At 49.0% G+C, this 22,687-nt stretch overlaps 1 protein-coding gene across 2 annotated transcripts in view; it reads left to right on the top strand.

Annotated features, from left to right (window-relative positions):
- Window positions 1–22,687, top strand: part of LOC148504048 (DNA (cytosine-5)-methyltransferase 3A-like) — a 281,101-nt gene that overhangs the window by 177,936 nt on the left and 80,478 nt on the right. The gene's annotated exons all lie outside the window — the stretch shown is intronic.

Here is a 22,687-nt window from a genome sequence, read left to right on the forward strand (position 1 = left end):
TGTGCTGCACCTCTCCTTCCCCAGGATTGCTCTGCACACACCAGGAGCCCTGCTGCAGGCCCTGCCTGGATGTGCTGCACCTCTCCTTCCCCAGGATTGCTCTGCACACACCAGGAGCCCTGCTGCAGGCCCTGCCTGGATGTGCTGCACCTCTCCTTCCCCAGGATTGCTCTGCACACACCAGGAGCCGTGCTGCAGGCCCTGCCTGGATGTGCTGCACCTCTCCTTCCCCAGGATTGCTCTGCACACACCAGGAGCCCTGCTGCAGGCCCTGCCTGGATGTGCTGCACCTCTCCTTCCCCAGGATTGCTCTGCACACACCAGGAGCCCTGCTGCAGGCCCTGCCTGGATGTGCTGCACGTCTCCTTCCCCAGGATTGCTCTGCACACACCAGGAGCCCTGCTGCAGGCCCTGCCTGGATGTGCTGCACGTCTCCTTCCCCAGGATTGCTCTGCACACACCAGGAGCCCTGCTGCAGGCCCTGCCTGGATGTGCTGCACGTCTCCCTCCCCAGGATTGCTCTGCACACACCAGGAGCCGTGCTGCAGGCCCTGCCTGGATGTGCTGCACGTCTCCTTCCCCAGGATTGCTCTGCACACACCAGGAGCCCTGCTGCAGGCCCTGCCTGGATGTGCTGCACTTCTCCTTCCCCAGGATTGCTCTGCACACACCAGGAGCCCTGCTGCAGGCCCTGCCTGGATGTGCTGCACCTCTCCTTCCCCCGGATTGCTCTGCACACACCAGGAGCCCTGCTGCAGGCCCTGCCTGGATGTGCTGCACGTCTCCTTCCCCAGGATTGCTCTGCACACACCAGGAGCCCTGCTGCAGGCCCTGCCTGGATGTGCTGCACGTCTCCTTCCCCAGGATTGCTCTGCACACACCAGGAGCCCTGCTGCAGGCCCTGCCTGGATGTGCTGCACTTCTCCTTCCCCAGGATTGCTCTGCACACACCAGGAGCCCTGCTGCAGGCCCTGCCTGGATGTGCTGCACGTCTCCTTCCCCAGGATTGCTCTGCACACACCAGGAGCCCTGCTGCAGGCCCTGCCTGGATGTGCTGCACCTCTCCTTCCCCAGGATTGCTCTGCACACACCAGGAGCCCTGCTGCAGGCCCTGCCTGGATGTGCTGCACGTCTCCTTCCCCAGGATTGCTCTGCACACACCAGGAGCCCTGCTGCAGGCCCTGCCAGGATGTGCTGCACCTCTCCTTCCCCAGGATTGCTCTGCACACACCAGGAGCCCTGCTGCAGGCCCTGCCTGGATGTGCTGCACCTCTCCTTCCCCAGGATTGCTCTGCACACACCAGGAGCCGTGCTGCAGGCCCTGCCTGGATGTGCTGCGCGTCTCCTTCCCCAGGATTGCTCTGCACACACCAGGAGCCCTGCTGCAGGCCCTGCCTGGATGTGCTGCACCTCTCCTTCCCCAGGATTGCTCTGCACACACCAGGAGCCCTGCTGCAGGCCCTGCCTGGATGTGCTGCGCGTCTCCTGTGGTTGTTAATCACAGTTTGCTTTGGGTTTCATCACGTTGTGCTCCGGATTCTTGCCGCCATTGCTGTGATGTAACCCCTCCCTCCCCTCAGTCACGGCTGACTGAGGATGTTGGAGCTCAGTCGGGAATCTCCAGTGCAGAATGTGTTGGTGAGGCAGACATATTTCAGGCATCCCCATAGCAACCGGCAGCGGGTGTCTTTATATAGAACATTGTGCCTGCACACGGCCCCGCTCGCCGCTGCCTCATCCCCGCTGGATTATTTCATGGTAAAACAAGGGGATTTTTAATGTCATCGGCTGAGATTGTTTAACCCTTGCCTTACGTTAGGTGTATCCACACGGCAGCCATTTTGGTTCACTGACTCTGGGCCTGATTCAGAGCCGGACGCTATTTGCGGACGGTCGTTCTAAAAAAGAGGCCGGATATTTAAATTGAGCGCTCGCTCTTTGCGGTGTATTGACGCCTCTATGTCGGAGCGAGCATCCGAAAAATGCGCTCGCTATTTTGTAAAGACGCCCCTTTGCCGTTCGCATCACACGTCATCTCCGCTATTTATTAGATTAATCGAGTACATCGAAAGGCGTCTGAACTGCTCGCAGTGCTTGTGGTAGGATTTTCTTCCCGCTATCACTGCGAGCCGTTCAGGCTAAAAGACAACCAAGTGACATGGTCGATGACGCTCCTTTACTAATTATGCACTCCCATTACACGCCCTTTTGACCGTTTGGCACGCCTGCATTCGGGTCACCACTCCCCGTTTTCAAGCACCTTCCCCTGTTACCACCCACAAACGCCTCATCCTGTCACTCAAATTAGCAGCCCCTCGCTGTTTTAAGAGCGCACGATTTCCGACGCCAATGACTGGTTTGTGCATGCGCATTACGACCCATACGCATGCACAGTTGTGCGAACATCGCTCAGAGCAAACGAGCGGCCGCTTACGAGCGGCTCTGAATCGGGCCCTGTGTCCCTAATTAAGTAGCATATTATAATGATAAAGTCTTTTTTCTCTCGCAGAGACCACGCATATACTTACACTATTATCATCTCTGATATATAAGTGTATCAGCGTTATTTACATTCTGCTCTGTCTTTTTAGAAATGTATCTAAAGAATTTTTCCTCTGTAGGATATGGCGATATTTACGTACATCTAATAGGTGCCCCCGGAGTCTCGCTGAAGCTCTGTGTCCTCACATTGATAAACCCTTTTTGAAACCACCCACTTCCCGAGATATAACTCTGCCCTTGTTAGTTCTTATTTGTTGTTGAGACACAAAGTTGAAATGACAATCTCCTGTACGCTGCGGGCGGTAATCGGAACGCACAGGTGGCACCAGGGGGGTGATTTAATGACCCTTTACCATCATAATCAGAATTCATACGTAGAAAAGAGTCCGCATTTCCGCTAGTACAATGATCCCGGATGGTGCGCGGAGAGATTATACTGCGCAGAATCCTGTGGCGGAGATTATAATGTACAGATGTGTCCTCATACATCTAGCCCCCTTGCACGTTAAACCGCCCTTCTAGTTGCGCCATACCGTGGCGTGACTCAGTAGCACTGAGCGTCTTTTCATGCAACTTCTTCCCTTGTAACGTGTCTTATTCGCACAGCGATGCTAGAACGACGCACAAGCATCTTCTGCGTGCGCAATGCTACGTTACAGTGTCAGAGCCAACGCAACTGTTACGTAGCATTTTGCAGGCAGAGACCGCCGCAGGCGCACACAGAATATAAGCATGTCGCATATCATTGTAATCAGCCAATAAGAAGCACTGGAAGGTTAAAAGACGCTCGGCGCTACTGAGTCACATGGCACTCACTGGTTATGTGTAAGACGTCTGTAGGGCGCAGATAACGGTGTCAGATATTGGCTGTTATTAATATGCTATGATGAAGGGAGGTTCCTTCTGTCTCATGTGAATTAAAAGAATCTGCTCTTTGCTCATGGTATAGATGGTTTATGGGCTAAGTCAGTGGTTCCCAAACATTTTTGAATCACGGCTCCCTAGAGTATCAGCATTGTTTTCATGGCACCCCTAAGCCAAACGTTTGTTATTGAGAAGTTCAGAAAAAATTTAGTGAAGTAGTAAAGTGAAGTGTATTGTGCTGACCTGTCATCCTTAGGCTCAGTTATGTGGTGATGGACAGGTTTGCGCTTCTGTTTGTCCATATATTTACATTACATTGACCATAAATATATTGATTTGGTGCTGGACAACCAAATTGAGGCACCCCTGCAAGTGTCCCCGAGGCACCCCAGGGGGCCACGGAACACAGTTTGGGAACCACTGGGCTAAGTGTCTACTCTATGTAATAAGAGTGACAAAGACTGCTTTTATTTGGGCAATGTGACACCCTACGTTTATATAGAGGTGCCTCACAGTGGGGTGCGGAGATACGTTCTCTGTCTCTTTATCTCCATTTTAGGAGCTCCTCGTTGTTAATTAACCAGTGTAGCCCCAAAGTGTGACATTAACTCTGGTATCTGCCTACAGGGGTGCCCGTGTGTGTTAGGGGGAAGTACCGCCAGGGTGTGTGCTGGAGATAGAGCCGGATGGAGGATTCAAGGGCTTAGGTGGCCTCCACATCATAGACGACACTGGGGCATCTGACCTTGGATTTCAGTGGGTGACAGAACTTGTTGGTTTATGCAGCACTTGGGGTGAGGTTACAGTCTCCCAACTTCTATTAGAGAGCTCGGTTTGGGGGAATTACTTAGAAAGGGTATGTGGTGGTTGTTAGGAGCATATAGGGAGACCATGGCGACCAAGCTCTCCTATAAAGTTCCTACCAGGATATGGGACCTTCTGACTTTGTCTGGAAGTCTCCCAAGGCCACCTGATGTAAACCCAACATGTGCGCTACTGCTGCGTTCGCTACAAGACCCTTCAGATGCCTCCCATCAGCCTACGCCCATAAATAAACTATTTAGGTGTCGTTGTTTATAGCAAATAAGGTGTGGGGGGGGGGGAGAATCCGCTGGAGAACTCAGAGGAGGCTTGGTCCTTCAGGTGCCGGACTTCACCAAAGAAGGATTGCCCGCCGTGTAGGCCAGTGGTGGATATCTTGCCCTCTACTGGAGCTGTAGAAATGTAACCATCTCTATGCCATGCTGAGCGACAATTAGCGGTTTACCTGCCCCAAGGCTAGAGGCTGTACAGCGTGGCAGGACAGTGCCCCGGGTAGGTGTGATGGTCCTCTCTGGCTCTGGCAAGGCTTTCTATTGCTGTCCTCACAATCCATTGCTTTGGAGCCTCAGTGTAACGTCCCTACGTGCTGAGTCTTACTTACAAAGCCCATGGCGGTGGCCATGCGCATGTCCCTGTCATATGTGTTTGCTACATGTGGTGGCTGTCCTTTTTACTGCATTTTTGTATGTACAGCTTATAGATGTCACCAGCTGGACATCACCCTCCCCCAATATGTGCTTCTTGAACATCTTATTCCAAATCCAAGGGCATTACTATGCACTTAGGGCCTGATTCAGAGCCGGACGCAATTTGCGCTCGCTCGTCCAGAAAATAGGGGTGGCTATTCAAATGAACCGTTCGCTCTTTGCGGTCTGTTCACGCCTCTAGGTCTGAACGAGCGACCAAAACTTGCGGCCGTTTTTTGGGAAACTACGCCCCCTGGCCGCTCGCATCCTACGTCATGTCCGCTATTTATTAGATTAATCGAGTACATTGACCAGCGTATGAACTGCTTGCTATTCTTGGGGTTGGTTTTTGCTACTACAATCTTGCGAGCAGTTCTGGCTATAAAATAACCCAGTGACGTGGACAATGACGCTGCTGTATTAATTATGCACACCCATAAAACGCCCGTTTTGACCTTTAAGCACGCCTGCGTTCTGATCTCCACTCCCCGTTTTCAAGCACCTTCCCCTGTTACCACCCACATACGCCTCCTCCTGTCACTCAAATTAGCAGGCATTCGCTATTTTGCGAGCACATGAATTTCAACCGCACTGACTGGTTCGCGCATGCGTATAACGATCCGTACGCATGCGCAGTTGGGCAAACATCGCTCGGAGCGAACGAGAGTCCGCTTACGAGCGGCTCTGAATCAGGCCCTTAGCCTCCATTGCTGCTATTACAGCCTTCACTCTGCTGGGATATTGGACATTTTATAGATATTGGACCATGGCTGCGGAGACTCCCATACATTAAGCCACAGGAGCGTTAGTGAGGTCGGCCACTAATATTGGGCGATAAGGCCAGGCTCGGTCAGTGTTCCAATTCATTCCAAAGATGGTCAGTGGGGCTGAAGCTGTATTCTGGATGTTATGTGAAGGCTGCATGGGTGTATGCTGGAAGTTATGTGGAGGCTGTATGCTGGATGATATGTGGAGGCTGTATGCTGGAACTTATGTGGAGGCTGCAGGGCTGGATGTTATGCGGAGGCTGTATGCTGGATGTTAACGGAGGCTTCGTGGCTATATATATATATGATGGATGTTATGCGGAGGCTGCGTGGCTATATGCTGGATGTTATGTGGAGGCTGCGTGGCTGTATGCTGGATGTTATGCGGAGGCTGTATGCTGGATGTTATGCGGAGGCTGCAGGGCTGGATGTTATGCGGAGGCTGTATGCTGGATGTTATGCGGAGGCTGCAGGGCTGGATGTTATGCGGAGGCTGTATGCTGGATGTTATGCGGAGGCTGCAGGGCTGGATGTTATGCGGAGGCTGCAGGGCTGGATGTTATGCGGAGGCTGCAGGGCTGGATGTTATGCAGAGGCTGTATGCTGGATTTAATGCGGAGGCTGCAGGGCTGGATGTTATGCGGAGGCTGTATGCTGGACTTAATGCGGAGGCTGCAGGGCTGGATGTTATGCAGAGGCTGCAAGGCTGGATGTTATGCGGAGGCTGTATGCTGGATGTTATGCGGAGGCTGCAGGGCTGGATGTTATGCGGAGGCTGCAGGGCTGGATGTTATGCGGAGGCTGCAGGGCTGGATGTTATGCGGAGGCTGCAGGGCTGGATGTTATGCGGAGGCTGCAGGGCTGGATGTTATGCGGAGGCTGCAGGGCTGAATGTTATGCGGAGGCTGCAGGGCTGAATGTTATGCGGAGGCTGCAGGGCTGGATGTTATGCGGAGGCTGCAGGGCTGGATGTTATGCGGAGGCTGTATGCTGGATTTAATGCGGAGGCTGCAGGGCTGGATGTTATGCGGAGGCTGCAGGGCTGGATGTTATGCGGAGGCTGGTGAATGTCCATGAAAGGGGTATTGTGGGTGTTGCCCAGTGTTAGAGCTTTAGGAAATGAGGCCTCAGCCCGTAGACAGATATCCACTTTCTATAACCAGATAGAGAACCGCTGTCTGTCCCATCCCGGCTGCCTGGATTAATCGCCTGTGGCTCCCCTTAGGCAAGAGGAGTCAATATCCTTCTGCAGCCTGTAACACACTCTGGGGCCTTGTTAATGGTTTTCACCAGTTAAGTGAAGCTCTCCCACTGGGGCTTGTTAATAGGATGCAGGGAGGGGTCTCAGGCCCCCCTCCAATGAAAGACTTGTGGAGAGCAGGAGTGACACAGGGAAGCTGGGACACACAGGCTGCAGCATGGCAGAGTGATGATCAGCTTGTCCTGGACCATCGTACTGGAAGGAAACGGCGAGAGCCCACAGATATCACTCCAGCGTCCCTTCAAGGCCAACTCATTCATTACCGGCAAGTAGGTGAATGAATGAGGTTCCAGACAATCACACGTGTCTCACTATTACTGTGCCGGCCTGTGCCTCCCGAGTGCTAGCTCCTCTGCCCACCGCCCCTAGCTTTAATCAAAGTTACCAGCACCAGAGCCATTTATGTTCGCAGCCCATGTGTGACCCACACTTTGCTTCAATTCATATTCTGCATTATTTTCCTACCCGCTATTAATATTGTTCATTATTATTATTATTATAGTTTATTAGCGTCACCATATTACCCTGCGCTGTAAAGCGAATATCATTCCCATCTGTTTCCGCCAACGTTGGGGATTAGATTCCAAAGCTGGGTACATACTATACGATATATCATACAATATATTTAGTTGCAACACGGATCGGAATGATATATCGTATAGTGTGTACGCCTGATCCGTCGTTAATCGCGTCCCCCCGATGCCATGATGTATAACGCAGCATGTTACGACACATCGCGCCTTCATACACCGGATCGTACAGCGTGAACGGTGAGTGAGATATGTCGTTACATCGCATCGTTCCATCGCTGCGTCACACATCGTACGGTTTGTACCAAGTCCTGTAACACACACCAGGGCCCATATAAGTCAGTAGCCAACTAACCTACTGTACATGCATGACGGGAGTGTGGGAGGGAACAAGGCGCCCGTAAAATATCCACGCAAACGCGGCGGACGGCATACAAACTCTGCACAGACAGAACCGGTTTTCACACTTTACAATATAATTTATTGACCTCAGGGCCTGATTCAGAGCCGCTCGTAAGCGGCCGCTCGTTCGCTCCGAGCGATGTTCGCACAACTGCGCATGCGTATGGGTTGTAATTGCGGTCGGAAATTGTGTGCTCGCAAAATAGCGAATGCCTGCTAGTTTGAGTGACAGGATGAGGCGTTTGTGGGTGGTAACAGGGGAAGGTGCTTGAAAACGGGGAGTGGAGATCAGAACGCAGGCGTGCCAAACGGTCATAACGGGCATTTTAAGGGTGTGCATAATTAACAAAGCAGCGTCATCGACCATGTCACTTGGTTGTTTCTTAGCCTGAACTGCTCGCAGTGATTGCGGGAAGTAAAACCTACCACAAGCACTGCGAGCAGTTCATACCCTGGTCGATGTACTCGATTAATCTAATAAATAGCGGAGATGACGTATGGTGCGAGCGGCCAGGGGGCGTTTTTTACAAAATAGCGAGCGCATGTTTCGTTCGCTCGTTCAGACATAGAGGCGTCAACAGACCGCAAACAGCGAACGGTTCATTTGAATAGCCACCCCTATTTTCAGGACGAGCGAGCGCTAATTGCGTCCGGCTCTGAATCAGGCCCATAGTCGGTGACTTGTGTATATACATGTACAGTGCGGTACCCTCTGTGATACGTCCTGTTGCCCTGCTCTGTATGTAGAGTCAGTGACTTGTGTATATAAATGTACAGTGCGGTACCCTCTGTGATACGTCCTGTTGCCCTGCTCTGTATGTAGAGTCAGTGACTTGTGTATATAAATGTACAGTGCGGTACCCTCTGTGATACGTCCTGTTGCCCCGCTCTGTATGTAGAGTCAGTGACTTGTGTATATAGATATAACTGCACAGTACCTCTTCTCTTCCCCATGCTTTATGTCATTTACGGCAACAGGTCATATTATCTGGATATGTATACACAGTATCACTTCTCTTATTCACTATGTAACTCCCAGTATCTGGTCTTACTCTGTATATATGTATAACTGCACAGTACCACTACTCTTATTATCTACGCTCTATGTAACTCCTATTAAATATCCGGCCCCTTTTTCTGAACGAGCGAGCGCATATAGCGTCCTGCTCTGAATCAGGCCCTCTGTCCATAAAGGGGAATTCTGTCATTAGACGGTTAGGAAAGTTCCTGGCTGTGGAGACAACACTCAGCTTCATTGGCCCCTTTTCACACAGTCAGCGGTGCTGCACCCACCAGTGCCCACTCCTAGTACAATAGATTGTGCTGGGTAAAGTGCAGTGTATGAAGACGTATGGCGTATGCCAGCTGTCATCCGTATCTCACCACTTTCTCAGCACACACAGCGAAGGCGTCCTACGTGTCACTTGCAGGTATATCACCTGCGCCTGCAGATTGCCGCGGTCTGTCCGTCCTCCAATAGGAAGACGGCAGAAGGTAGCTTCTGTAACTCAGCCACATGTTTGCATAGGTTATAAGAACTATTTCATACTTCATACAGATTCTTTGCGCTGTGTCATAACCAGGGTATTAATGTTGGGCAATAGTAAACATTGACTTGACCATAAGTTCATAGCCTTCCTGCTGGCACGCGCCCAGTTAGATGTGACTCAGCGCCATGACCTCTGCTTTAGTTATGAATTAATCATGTATTTCCTTTTGCTCATTTCTAAGGACTTTTTTTTTTTATTATTTCTTAAGTGTTTCCACTTAAGAAATGAGCGAAAGTATTCACAACTGTTTTAGTAAATATTTGGTTTATTCCTCATTTGGCTGCAAAGTCCTTCAGGTTTCAGCTGCCGAATTTGGGCCTTAAGTGTTCAGTCCTGCCCCTAAGGGGTCCCTGGGCCTAGATTTGTGCACATGTTAGGCTTACAGCCGGTGACGCCTGGGGATTAGGGATGGGGGTGGCCAGGCCTAAATCCAGTACAGGAAGGGCCTTTATTCTTAATGGTAACGCACCCTAGCTTAGGAGGCTGGTACCAGGAGCCTGGTGTAAGGATACAGACCGAGGACACCAGCAGCACAATCCAGCTGCTTCTCTTGTATATACAACACTTCATCCCATTATATTGTGTACGAATAGGGTAATGTGACGCTCACACTTACTCCTAACCCAGCGCCTGATTGACAGATGTACGCTAATGCAATCACAGCCGCTGCCAGCAATTATGCAGTCGGTCTCCTGACACGCAGAGGCCCCTCCTGCTGCCAGCAAGGACGCAGCGGCTAATTTATGTATGCCCGTGTTTACACATTTCTGTAACTAATTCCCCCCCTGCCCGTTACCTCCTCCAATCACCTGTCACACACTTTGCGAGTGAATCCTCTTTGTGAGCGTAATCGCATGACAATCCCCGGCTTACACGCGTGTGGAATGGCAAACAATCATGGCTGTAGTACTGCTGTGTTGTGAGATGGCATTATATTGTATGGCTGTAGTACTGCTGTGTTGTGAGATGGCATTATATTGTATGGCTGTAGTACTGCTGTGTTGTGAGATGGCATTATATTGTATGGCTGTAGTACTGCTGTGTTGTGAGATGGGATTATATTGTATGGCTGTGAGATGGGATTATATTGTATGGCTGTAGTACTGCTGTGTTGTGAGATGGCATTATATTGTATGGCTGTAGTACTGCTGTGTTGTGAGATGGGATTATATTGTATGGCTGTAGTACTGCTGTGTTGTGAGATGGGATTATATTGTATGGCTGTAGTACTGCTGTGTTGTGAGATGGGATTATATTGTATGACTGTAGTACTGCTGTGTTGTGAGATGGCCTTATATTGTATGGCTGTAGTACTGCTGTGTTGTGAGATGGGTTAATATTGTATGGCTGTAGTACTGCTGTGTTGTGAGATGGGTTTATATTGTATGGCTGTAGTACTGCTGTGTTGTGAGATGGGATTATATTGTATGGCTGTAGTACTGCTGTGTTGTGAGATGGGATTATATTGTATGGCTGTAGTACTGCTGTGTAGTGAGATGGGATTATATTGTATGGCTGTAGTACTGCTGTGTTGTGAGATGGGATTATATTGTATGGCTGTAGTACTGCTGTGTAGTGAGATGGGATTATATTGTATGGCTGTAGTACTGCTGTGTTGTGAGATGGGATTATATTGTATGGCTGTAGTACTGCTGTGTTGTGAGATGGGATTATATTGTATGGCTGTAGTACTGCTGTGTTGTGAGATGGGATTATATTGTATGGCTGTAGTACTGCTGTGTTGTGAGATGGGATTATATTGTATGGCTGTGAGATGGGATTATATTGTATGGCTGTAGTCCTGCTGTGTTGTGAGATGGGATTATATTGTATGGCTGTAGTACTGCTGTGTTGTGAGATGGGATTATATTGTATGGCTGTAGTACTGCTGTGTTGTGAGATGGGTTAATATTGTATGGCTGTAGTACTGCTGTGTTGTGAGATGGCCTTATATTGTATGGCTGTAGTACTGCTGTGTTGTGAGATTGGATTATATTGTATGGCTGTAGTACTGCTGTGTTGTGAGATGGCCTTATATTGTATGGCTGTAGTACTGCTGTGTTGTGAGACGGGATTATATTGTATGGCTGTAGTACTGCTGTGTTGTGAGATGGCATTATATTGTATGGCTGTAGTACTGCTGTGTTGTGAGATGGGATTATATTGTATGGCTGTAGTACTGCTGTGTTGTGAGATGGGTTAATATTGTATGGCTGTAGTACTGCTGTGTTGTGAGATGGCCTTATATTGTATGGCTGTAGTACTGCTGTGTTGTGAGATGGGATTATATTGTATGGCTGTAGTACTGCTGTGTTGTGAGATGGGATTATATTGTATGGCTGTAGTACTGCTGTGTTGTGAGATGGGATTATATTGTATGGCTGTAGTACTGCTGTGTTGTGAGATGGGTTAATATTGTATGGCTGTAGTACTGCTGTGTTGTGAGATGGCCTTATATTGTATGGCTGTAGTACTGCTGTGTTGTGAGATGGGATTATATTGTATGGCTGTAGTACTGCTGTGTTGTGAGATGGGATTATATTGTATGGCTGTAGTACTGCTGTGTTGTGAGATGGGATTATATTGTATGGCTGTAGTACTGCTGTGTTGTGAGATGGCCTTATATTGTATGGCTGTAGTACTGCTGTGTTGTGAGATGGGATTATATTGTATGCTGTAGTACTGCTGTGTAGTGAGATGGGATTATATTGTATGCTGTAGTACTGCTGTGTAGTGAGATGGGATTATATTGTATGGCTGTAGTACTGCGGTGTTGTGAGATGGGATTATATTGTATGGCTGTAGTACTGCGGTGTTGTGAGATGGGATTATATTGTATGGCTGTAGTACTGCTGTGTTGTGAGATGGGATTATATTGTATGGCTGTAGTACTGCTGTGTTGTGAGATGGCTTTATATTGTATGGCTGTAGTACTGCTGTGTTGTGAGATGGCTTTATATTGTATGGCTGTAGTACTGCTGTGTTGTGAGATGGCTTTATATTGTATGGCTGTAGTACTGCTGTGTTGTGAGATGGGATTATATTGTATGGCTGTAGTACTGCTGTGTAGTGAGATGGGATTATATTGTATGGCTGTAGTACTGCTGTGTAGTGAGATGGGTTTATATTGTATGGCTGTAGTACTGCTGTGTTGTGAGATGGGATTATATTGTATGGCTGTAGTACTGCTGTGTTGTGAGATGGGATTATATTGTATGGCTGTAGTACTGCTGTGTAGTGAGATGGGATTATAGTGTATGGGATTATATTGTATGGCTGTGAGATTGGATTATATTGTATGGCTGTAGTACTGCTGTGTTGTGAGATTGCTTTATATTGTATGGCTGTAGTACTGCTGTGTTGTGAGATGGGATTATATTGTATGGCTGTAGTACTGCTGTGTTGTGAGATGGGATTATATTGTATGGCTGTAGTACTGCTGTGTTGTGAGATGGGATTATATTGTATGGCTGTAGTACTGCGGTGTTGTGAGATGGCCTTATAGTGTATGGCTGTAGTACTGCTGTGTTATGAGATGGGATTATATTGTATGGCTGTAGTACTGCTGTGTTGTGAGGTGGGATTATATTGTATGGCTGTAGTACTGCGGTGTTGTGAGGTGGGATTATATTGTATGGCTGTAGTACTGCTGTGTTGTGAGATGGTATTATATTATATGGCTGTAGTACTGCTGTGTTGTGAGATGGGATTATGGGCCTGATTCAGAGCCGCTCGTAAGCGGCCGCTCGTTCGCTCCGAGCGATGTTTTCCCAACTGCGCATGCGTACGGATCGTAATACGCATGCGCGAACCAGTCAGTGTGGCCGAAAATCGTTTATTCGCTAAATAGCGGCTACCTGCTATTTTGAGTGACAGGAGGAGGCGTATGTGGGTGGTAACAGGGGAAGGTGCTTGAAAACGGGGAGTGGAGATCCGAACGCAGGCGTGCTTAAAGGTCAAAACGGGCGTTTTAAGGGTGTGCATAATTAATACAGCAGCGTCATTGACCACGTCACTGGGTTATTTTATAGCCAGAACTGCTCGCAAAATTGTGGTAGGAAAAACCAACCACAAGAATAGCGAGCAGTTCATGCCCTGGTCGATGTACTCGATTAATCTAATAAATAGCGGACATGATGTAGGATGCGAGCGGCCAGGGGGCGTATTTTTTCAAAAAGCGACCGCAAGTTTTGTTCGCTCGTTCAGACCTAGAGGCGTGAACAGACCGCAAAGAGCGAACGGTTGATTTGAATAGCCAGCCCTATTTTCTGGACGAGCGAGCGCTAAATGCGTCCTGCTCTGAATCAGGCCCTATATTCTATGGCTGTAGTACTGCGGTGTTGTGAGATGGGATTATATTGAAATCCTGCAACTAAATACACACAAGGTTCTTGTTTTTACCCCCGGCTGCAGATCGTTTAGCCCGTTATCGTGTTCAGAGCGCAAAATGCACCCAACCATATAATAGAGTCTTAAAAATTCGACAAAAATTCAGCCCTGCGTTATCGGCAATGTGACAGCTATTCATTTTATGGGGTTAAATCGTGACATTTCCAGCTTTCCAACAGTATCGGGGTTCAGCTGGCCGCCTGCCACCGCCTGTTCTACTGAATCTAAGAGCCAAGTAGATGCTGTTGATTACAAACCACTATTAGAAGTGCTTTATTTCCACCATAAGGAACACATGAACGCTGCTCAACCACAGTAAATCCCCAGAGCACATTCATGTGGGTACATTTACCTGTATGTACTTCCCAGTGGACGTCAATGACCCCTTTTCACATGACGTGTAGCTGTGCTCGCCCATTGCATTGAAGCAAACCTCGTGTACGCAGACTTAGGGCTCGATTCAGACCCGCTCGCTAGATGCGTATGCAAATTCGGCTAACTGACAGCAAGGCAGGCGATCGCAAGGCATTAGCACGCCCACTATATCTTGGCGTGCGATGGCCCTGTGTATGCAGACGCCCATCAGCCTGTCTTAAGACGCCCACTTGCGCATGTCATCTTCAGGATGTGTATGCAACCATCGGTACATCGGGTACCATTGTAAGTGAACGCAGTGCTTGTGGTTGACTGTACCCTACCGCAAGCACTGCGAGCACATCAGTGTAACATTCAGCCATGTGACGCTGCCTCTTAATTATGCACGCCTCTGAAACGGCATTGAGACGCTCAGGCACGCCTCCGTCCACTCCCCCATCACCATCCCTGAATGCTGATGCCTCGTTACGCCATCTGCGATGGCTTTGTTTCTGCGTACATGATCACCATACTGGCCAGCGCACTGCGATGCATGTGAAGTACGCACCATCGGCCGATCTGCGGTTTATGTCGCAGTTGCGATCCGTGATGAATCAGCCCCAGTACCCCCTTTTCAGTCACATAGTGACGGCGTTTACCTATTGGTCAGATTCCAAAGATGTCACTAATTGAGAGTCTGTGATCCGGGACGAAGTGCAATTAGTACGGTATTACCGTGGCAAGATTCGCACTGTTTGCATAACATTTGCATAATATTAGCATATTGATGATACCCGCATCTCCTTATAATACGTAGCACCCACGTCTCCTTATAATACCTAGCACCCGCGTCTCCTTATAATACCTAGCACCCGCATCTCCTTATAATACGTAGCACCCGCGTCTCCTTATAATACGTAGCACACGCGTCTCCTTATAATACGTAGCACCCGCGCCTCATTATAATACCTAGCACCCGCGCCTCATTATAATACGTAGCACCCGCGTCTCCTTATAATACGTAGCACCCACGTCTCCTTATAATACGTAGCACCGCGTCTCCTTATAATACCTAGCACCCGCGTCTCCTTATAATACCTAGCACCCGCGTCTCCTTATAATACCTAGCACCCGCGTCTCATTATAATACCTAGCACCCGCGCCTCATTATAATACCTAGCACCCGCGTCTCCTTATAATACGTAGCACCCGCGTCTCCTTATAATACGTAGCACCCGCGTCTCCTTATAATACGTAGCACCCGCGTCTCCTTATAATACGTGGCACCCGCGTCTCCTTATAATACGTAGCACCCGCGTCTCATTATAATACCTAGCACCCGCGTCTCCTTATAATACGTAGCACCTGCGTCTCCTTATAATACGTAGCACCCGCCTCCCATTATAATACCTAGCACCCGTCTCTCATTATAATCCCTAGCACCCGCGCCTCCTTATAATACCTAGCACCCGCGCCTCATTATAATACCTAGCACCCGCGCCTCCTTATAATACCTAGCACCCGCCTCTCATTATAATACCTAGCACCCGCCTCTCATTATAATACCTAGCACCCGCCTCTCATTATAATACCTAGCACCCGCCTCTCATTATAATACCTAGCACCCGCCTCCCATTATAATACCTAGCACCCGTCTCTCATTATAATACCTAGCACCCGCCTCCCATTATAATACCTAGCACCCGTCTCTCATTATAATACCTTGCACCCGCGCCTCATTATAATACCTAGCACCCGCGCCTCATTAGAATACCTAGCACCCGCCTCGCATTATAATACCTAGCACCTGCCTCGCATTATAATACCTAGCACCCGCCTCTCATTATAATACCTAGCACCCGCGCCTCATTATAATACCTAGCACCCGCCTCTCATTATAATACCTAGCACCCACACCTCCTTATAATACCTAGCACCCGCGCCTCATTATAATACCTAGCACCCGCACCTCCTTATAATACCTAGCATCCACCTCTCATTATAATACCTAGCACCCGCCTCTCAGTATAATACATAGCACCCGCCTCTCAGTATAATACATAGCACCCGCGCCTCATTATAATACATAGCACCCGCGCCTCATTATAATACATAGCACACGCTACCAACTTCTTACTTTACACAATAGTACAACAGGTGACATAATATAACAGACTGTAGTCAGGTTGGTATTATGCCCAGGCTCCACTATATTCCAGCGCGCTGGTAACATCCAGTTACCGACATCGCAGCCGGCGTTATTAGTACTAATACACCGAAATGAAAAGACTGAAAAGGAATTATCCGTGTATAGTGTATGTAAATCAGAACATTAATGGCTAATGTGACGGTGGGTGTTCACCAAACCCCTCACTCTGCCAGCAGTCTGCAGTGTCGGGAGGGAGCGCGCAGAGGTTCCCCTTCCCCAGCACAGCGTGTGTCTGTCAGACAGCGACCGTCTCTGCAAGGATGTCACCTTCTGCCTGGCAACAGTCTCCCATTGGTGGGTGGAAGAGGACGTGGAGGTGAGGCAGGGGGAGACAGGAATGGAGATTAGACTCTTATTTTCCTGACTATCCTCAGCCTGTACCACCTGTGCTAACTTCAACGATTCTTTATTCAGAAGCCAAATGTCCTTTATATGTTTCCCTTTATATATACATATATACAAGACGCCACAAAGCTGAAGGACAAACGCAATACTTGTGCTGGTGTGATTGTTGCATGGTCACTTATGTAATATCTCAGCTGTTACTACGGGGGCCGGGAACATTTGCTGATTGTACTCAGGGGGCGCGGAACGTTAACTGATTGTACACTGGGGGTGGGGCACATTAACTGATTGTACACTGGGGGGGCGGGGCACGTTAACTGATTGTACCCAGGGGGCGGGGAACATTAACTGATTGTACCCAGGGGGCGGAGAACATTAACTGATTGTACACTGGGGGGCGGGGCACGTTAACTGATTGTACCCAGGGGGCGGGGAACATTAACTGATTGTACCCAGGGGGCGGAGAACATTAACTGATTGTACCCAGGGGGCGGAGAACATTAACTGATTGTACACTGGGAGCGGGGCACGTTAACTGGTTGTACCCAGGGGGTGGGGTGCATTAACTGATTGTACCCAGGGGGCAGTGTACATTAACTGGTTGTACACTGGGGGTGGGGAATGTTAACTAATTGCACTCCGGGGACGGGGTACATTAATTAATTGTACTCCAGGGTTTGAGGACATTTGCAGACATTAACTATGTGTTTTTTTTACCCTGCTGATTTGCCCAGAGATCCACCTACTACAGAGAGCATTATTGAGATTAGGTACGTGATCCCGGCGCACACAGTGTTGGCGGTCAGAATGCCGGCAGCGTAATCCCGGCGGTGGAAATCCTGACACATGCAGATAAGTATCCTAACCCTTCCCCTAATCTACCTTTCACACAGTCTATCGCTAACCCTCCCCTCCAGTAGCCTAACCCTTACCGGCTCCCCCTCCCCTGCAGTCTGACCCTAACCCTCCCCTCCGGCAGCCTAAGCCTTACCGGCTCCCCCTCCCCAGCAGTCTGACCCTAACTCTCCCCTCCGACAGCCTAACCCTTATCGGCTCCCCCTCCCTCGCAGTCTGACCCTAACCCTCCCCTCCGGCAGCCTAACCCTTATTGGCTTCCCCTCCCCCGCAGTCTGACCATAACCCTGCGTTCCGGCAGCCTAACCCTTACCGGCTCCCCCTCCCCCGCAGTCTGACCCTAACCCTCCCTTCCGGCAGCCTAACCCTTACCGGCTCCCCTTCCCCCGCAGTCTGACCATAACCCTCCCCTCCGGCAGCCTAACCCCTAATGGCTCCCCTTCCCCCCGTAGTCTGACCCTAACCCTCCCTTTCGGCAACCTAACCCGTACCAGCTCCCCCTCCTCCGCAGTCTGACCCTAACCCTCCCTTTCGGCAACCTAACCCGTACCGGCTCCCCCTCCCCCGCAGTCTGACCCTAACCCTCCCCTCCGGCAGGCTAACCCTTACCGACTCCCCCTCCCCCGCAGTCTGACCCTAACCCTCCCCTCCGGCAGGCTAACCCTTACCGGCTCCCCATGCCCCGTAGTCTGACCCTAACCCTCCCCTCCGGCAGGCTAACCCTTACCGGCTCCCCCTCCCCCGCAGTCTGACCCTAATCCTCCCCTCAGGCAGCCTAACCCTTACCGGCTCCCCCTCCCCCGCAGCCTAACCCTCTTTTACGGCAGTTTAACCCTCACCGGCTCCCCCTCCCCGCAGTCTGACCCTAACCCTCCCTCGCAGTCTGACCCTTACCCTTCCATTTGGCAGCCTAACCCTTACCAGCTTCCCTCCCATAGTCTGACCCTAACCCCCCCTCTCCAGCAGTCCTGACCCTTACCATCCCCCCCTCCTGAAGTCTAACCCTAACCCCCCCTCCGGCAGTCTGACCTTTACCGTCCCCCCCCTCCTGCAGTCTAACCCTAACCATAATACTAATACTTACCATTGGGATTCTGACTGCTGACGGTATTCCAGCGCCGGAATTTTGACCGCCGGCATTGTGTGCACTCTCCTACAGCCTATCGGGGAGTCTCTCTCCTCCACCTGATGGGGACGACTTCTTTATGTATAGGGCCTCATTTACTAGTGAGTTTTATCACCAAAACGAGTGAAAAATTTCACTGTGTATGATAGTGGTGTTGCAGCCAATCAGCTCCCAACAGTCACCGTGTATAATAAATGGTTCTCCAGCCAATCAGCTCCCAACTGTCACTGTGTATGATAAATGGTGCTCCAGCCAATCAGCTCCCAACTGTCACTGTGTATGATAAATGGTGCTCCAGCCAATCAGCTCCCAACTGTCACTGTGTATGATAAATGGTGCTCCAGCCAATCAGCTCCCAACTGTCACTGCGTATGATACATGGTTCTCCAGCCAATCAGCTCCCAACTGTCACTGTGTATGATAAATGGTGCTCCAGCCAATCAGCTCCCAACTGTCACTGTGTATGATAAATGGTGCTCCAGCCAATCAGCTCCCAACTGTCACTGTGTATGCTAAATGGTGCTCCAGCCAATCAGCTCCCAACTGTCACTGTGTATGATAAATGGTGCTCCAGCCAATCAGCTCCCAACTGTCACTGCGTATGATACATGGTGCTCCAGCCAATCAGCTCCCAACTGTCACTGTGTATGATAAATGGTGCTCCAGCCAATCAGCTCCCAACTGTCACTGCGTATGATACATGGTGCTCCAGCCAATCAGCTCCCAACTGTCACTGTGTATGATACATGGTGCTCCAGCCAATCAGCTCCCAACTGTCACTGTGTATGATAGTGGTGCTCCAGCCAATCAGCTCCCAACTGTCACTGCGTATGATACATGGTGCTCCAGCCAATCAGCTCCCAACTGTCACTGTTTATGATAAATGGTGCTCCAGCCAATCAGCTCCCAACTGTCACTGTGTATGATAAATGGTGCTCCAGCCAATCAGCTCCCAACTGTCACTGTGTATGATAATGGTGCTCCAGCCAATCAGCTCCCAACTGTCACTGTGTATGATAATGGTGCTCCAGCCAATCAGCTCCCAACTGTCACTGCGTATGATACATGGTGCTCCAGCCAATCAGCTCCCAACTGTCACTGCGTATGATACATGGTGCTCCAGCCAATCAGCTCCCAACTGTCACTGCGTATGATAAATGGTGCTCCAGCCAATCAGCTCCCAACTGTCACTGCGTATGATAAATGGTGCTCCAGCCAATCAGCTCCCAACTGTCACTGCGTATGATAAATGGTGCTCCAGCCAATCAGCTCCCAACTGTCACTGCGTATGATACATGGTGCTCCAGCCAATCAGCTCCCAACTGTCACTGCGTATGATAAATGGTGCTCCAGCCAATCAGCTCCCAACTGTCACTGTGTATGATAATGGTGCTCCAGCCAATCAGCTCGCAACTGTCACTGTGTATGATAATGGTGCTCCAGCCAATCAGCTCCCAACTGTCACTGCGTATGATAAATGGTGCTCCAGCCAATCAGCTCCCAACTGTCACTGCGTATGATAAATGGGGCTCCAGCCAATCAGCTCCCAACTGTCACTGTGTATGATAAATGGTGCTCCAGCCAATCAGCTCCCAACTGTCACTGCGTATGATACATGGTGCTCCAGCCAATCAGCTCCCAACTGTCACTGCGTATGATAAATGGTGCTCCAGCCAATCAGCTCCCAACTGTCACTGTGTATGATAATGGTGCTCCAGCCAATCAGCTCCCAACTGTCACTGTGTATGATAATGGTGCTCCAGCCAATCAGCTCCCAACTGTCACTGCGTATGATACATGGTGCTCCAGCCAATCAGCTCCCAACTGTCACTGCGTATGATACATGGTGCTCCAGCCAATCAGCTCCCAACTGTCACTGCGTATGATACATGGTGCTCCAGCCAATCAGCTCCCAACTGTCACTGCGTATGATAAATGGTGCTCCAGCCAATCAGCTCCCAACTGTCACTGTGTATGATAATGGTGCTCCAGCCAATCAGCTCCCAACTGTCACTGTGTATGATAATGGTGCTCCAGCCAATCAGCTCCCAACTGTCACTGCGTATGATACATGGTGCTCCAGCCAATCAGCTCCCAACTGTCACTGCGTATGATACATGGTGCTCCAGCCAATCAGCTCCCAACTGTCACTGCGTATGATAAATGGTGCTCCAGCCAATCAGCTCCCAACTGTCACTGTGTATGATAAATGGTGCTCCAGCCAATCAGCCCCCAACTGTCACTGTGTATGATAAATGGTGCTCCAGCCAATCAGCTCCCAACTGTCACTGTGTATGATAAATGGTGCTCCAGCCAATCAGCCCCCAACTGTCAACTGTTAGAAAAATGTCAGCTGGGAGCTGATTGGCTGGAGCACCATTATCATACACAGTGATTTTTATCACTTGTTTTGGTCATAAAACGGGTTAGTAAATGGGGGCTATAATACGGATTTCATCTACATCCACTGTGACCCCCCCCCCCTGCGAGTAGGAGGGTATTTTATTTACTGATTTGTAACTCTGTGCTGACATTACAAATCTGCACCTAACCTCACACAATAAATAAATGCAGCTCAGTGTGGAAGGGGCAGTGAGGCCTGTGTGTTCGGTATACAGCGTCCCTGTAACTGGTAGTCAGTAAGCGCAGCCAGTGGTCATCGTTACCTACATATCACAGACTGTACTGATTCCCTTTATGTAGTGCAGAGCTGGGCTCTCCTACCTCCCCTGCTCTTTGTGTATAAGGTGTTTATAGAGTTGCAGCTGTAGAAACAAGGCTCGGAAAGTAGATAAACAGTATTTGTGTGTCTGTACAGTATATAACTATATGCATGCATTATATACATGTGAAGACTGTCGGGTATCTGTATACATGTTTGTATATAGATATTTTTGCCCCTATAGAAAGTAGTGTACAATAATAAACCTAGTATAAATGTATGTGTCCCTATATGTGTGACCCCCTAGTATACATGTATATACACCTACTATAACTTTGTATCCCTATAGAAATGTGCATTCCTATAGATCTATGAGTGTTTGTTCTAAATGTTTCTGTACCTAATGACATTTATGTACACCTATAGATGTATGAGTGCCTAGTATAAATGTGTGTACCTATAGATGTATGAGTGCCTAGTATAAATGTGTGTGTACCTATAGATGTATGAGTGCCTAATATAAATGTGTGTAAGATGTGTGTACACCTATAGATGTATGAGTGCCTAGTATAAATGTGTGTGTACCTAATGACATGTATGTACACCTATAGATGTATGAGTGGCTAGTATAAATGTGTGTACCTATAGATGTGTGTATGCCTATAGATGTATGAGTGCCTAGAATAAATGTGTGTGTACCTAATTACATGTATGTACACCTATAGATGTACGAGTGGCTAGTATAAATGTGTTTACCTATAGATGTGTGTACGCCTATAGATGTATAAGTGCCTAGTGTAAATGTGTGTTTACACCTATAGATGTATGAGTGCCTAGTATATGTGTGTGTACCTTAGAGATGTATGAATGACTAGTATAAATGTGTGTGTACACCTATAGATGAGAGCCTAGTATAAATGTGTGTGTACACCTATAGATGTATGAGTGCCTAGTATAAATGTGTGTACGCCTATAGATGTATGAGTGCCTAGTATAAATGTGTGTACACCTATAGATGTATGAGTGTCTAGTATAAATGTGTGTACACCTATAGATGTATGAGTGCCTAGTATAAATGTGTGTACGCCTATAGATGTATGAGTGCCTAGTATAAATGTGTGTACGCCTATAGATGTATGAGTGCCTAGTATAAATGTGTGTACGCCTGTAGATGTATGAGTGCCTAGTATAAATGTGTGTACACCTGTAGATGTATGAGTGCCTAGTATAAATGTGTGTACGCCTATAGAGATGTGTGTACACCTATAGATCTATGAGTGCCTAGTATAAATGTGTGTACGCCTATAGATGTATGAGTGCCTAGTATAAATGTGTGTACACCTGTAGATGTATGAGTGCCTAG

Source organism: Taudactylus pleione, unplaced genomic scaffold, assembly GCF_031769625.1.
Source record: "Taudactylus pleione unplaced genomic scaffold, aTauple2 ptg000470l, whole genome shotgun sequence".
In the NCBI taxonomy this organism is placed as follows: Eukaryota; Metazoa; Chordata; class Amphibia; order Anura; family Myobatrachidae; genus Taudactylus; species Taudactylus pleione.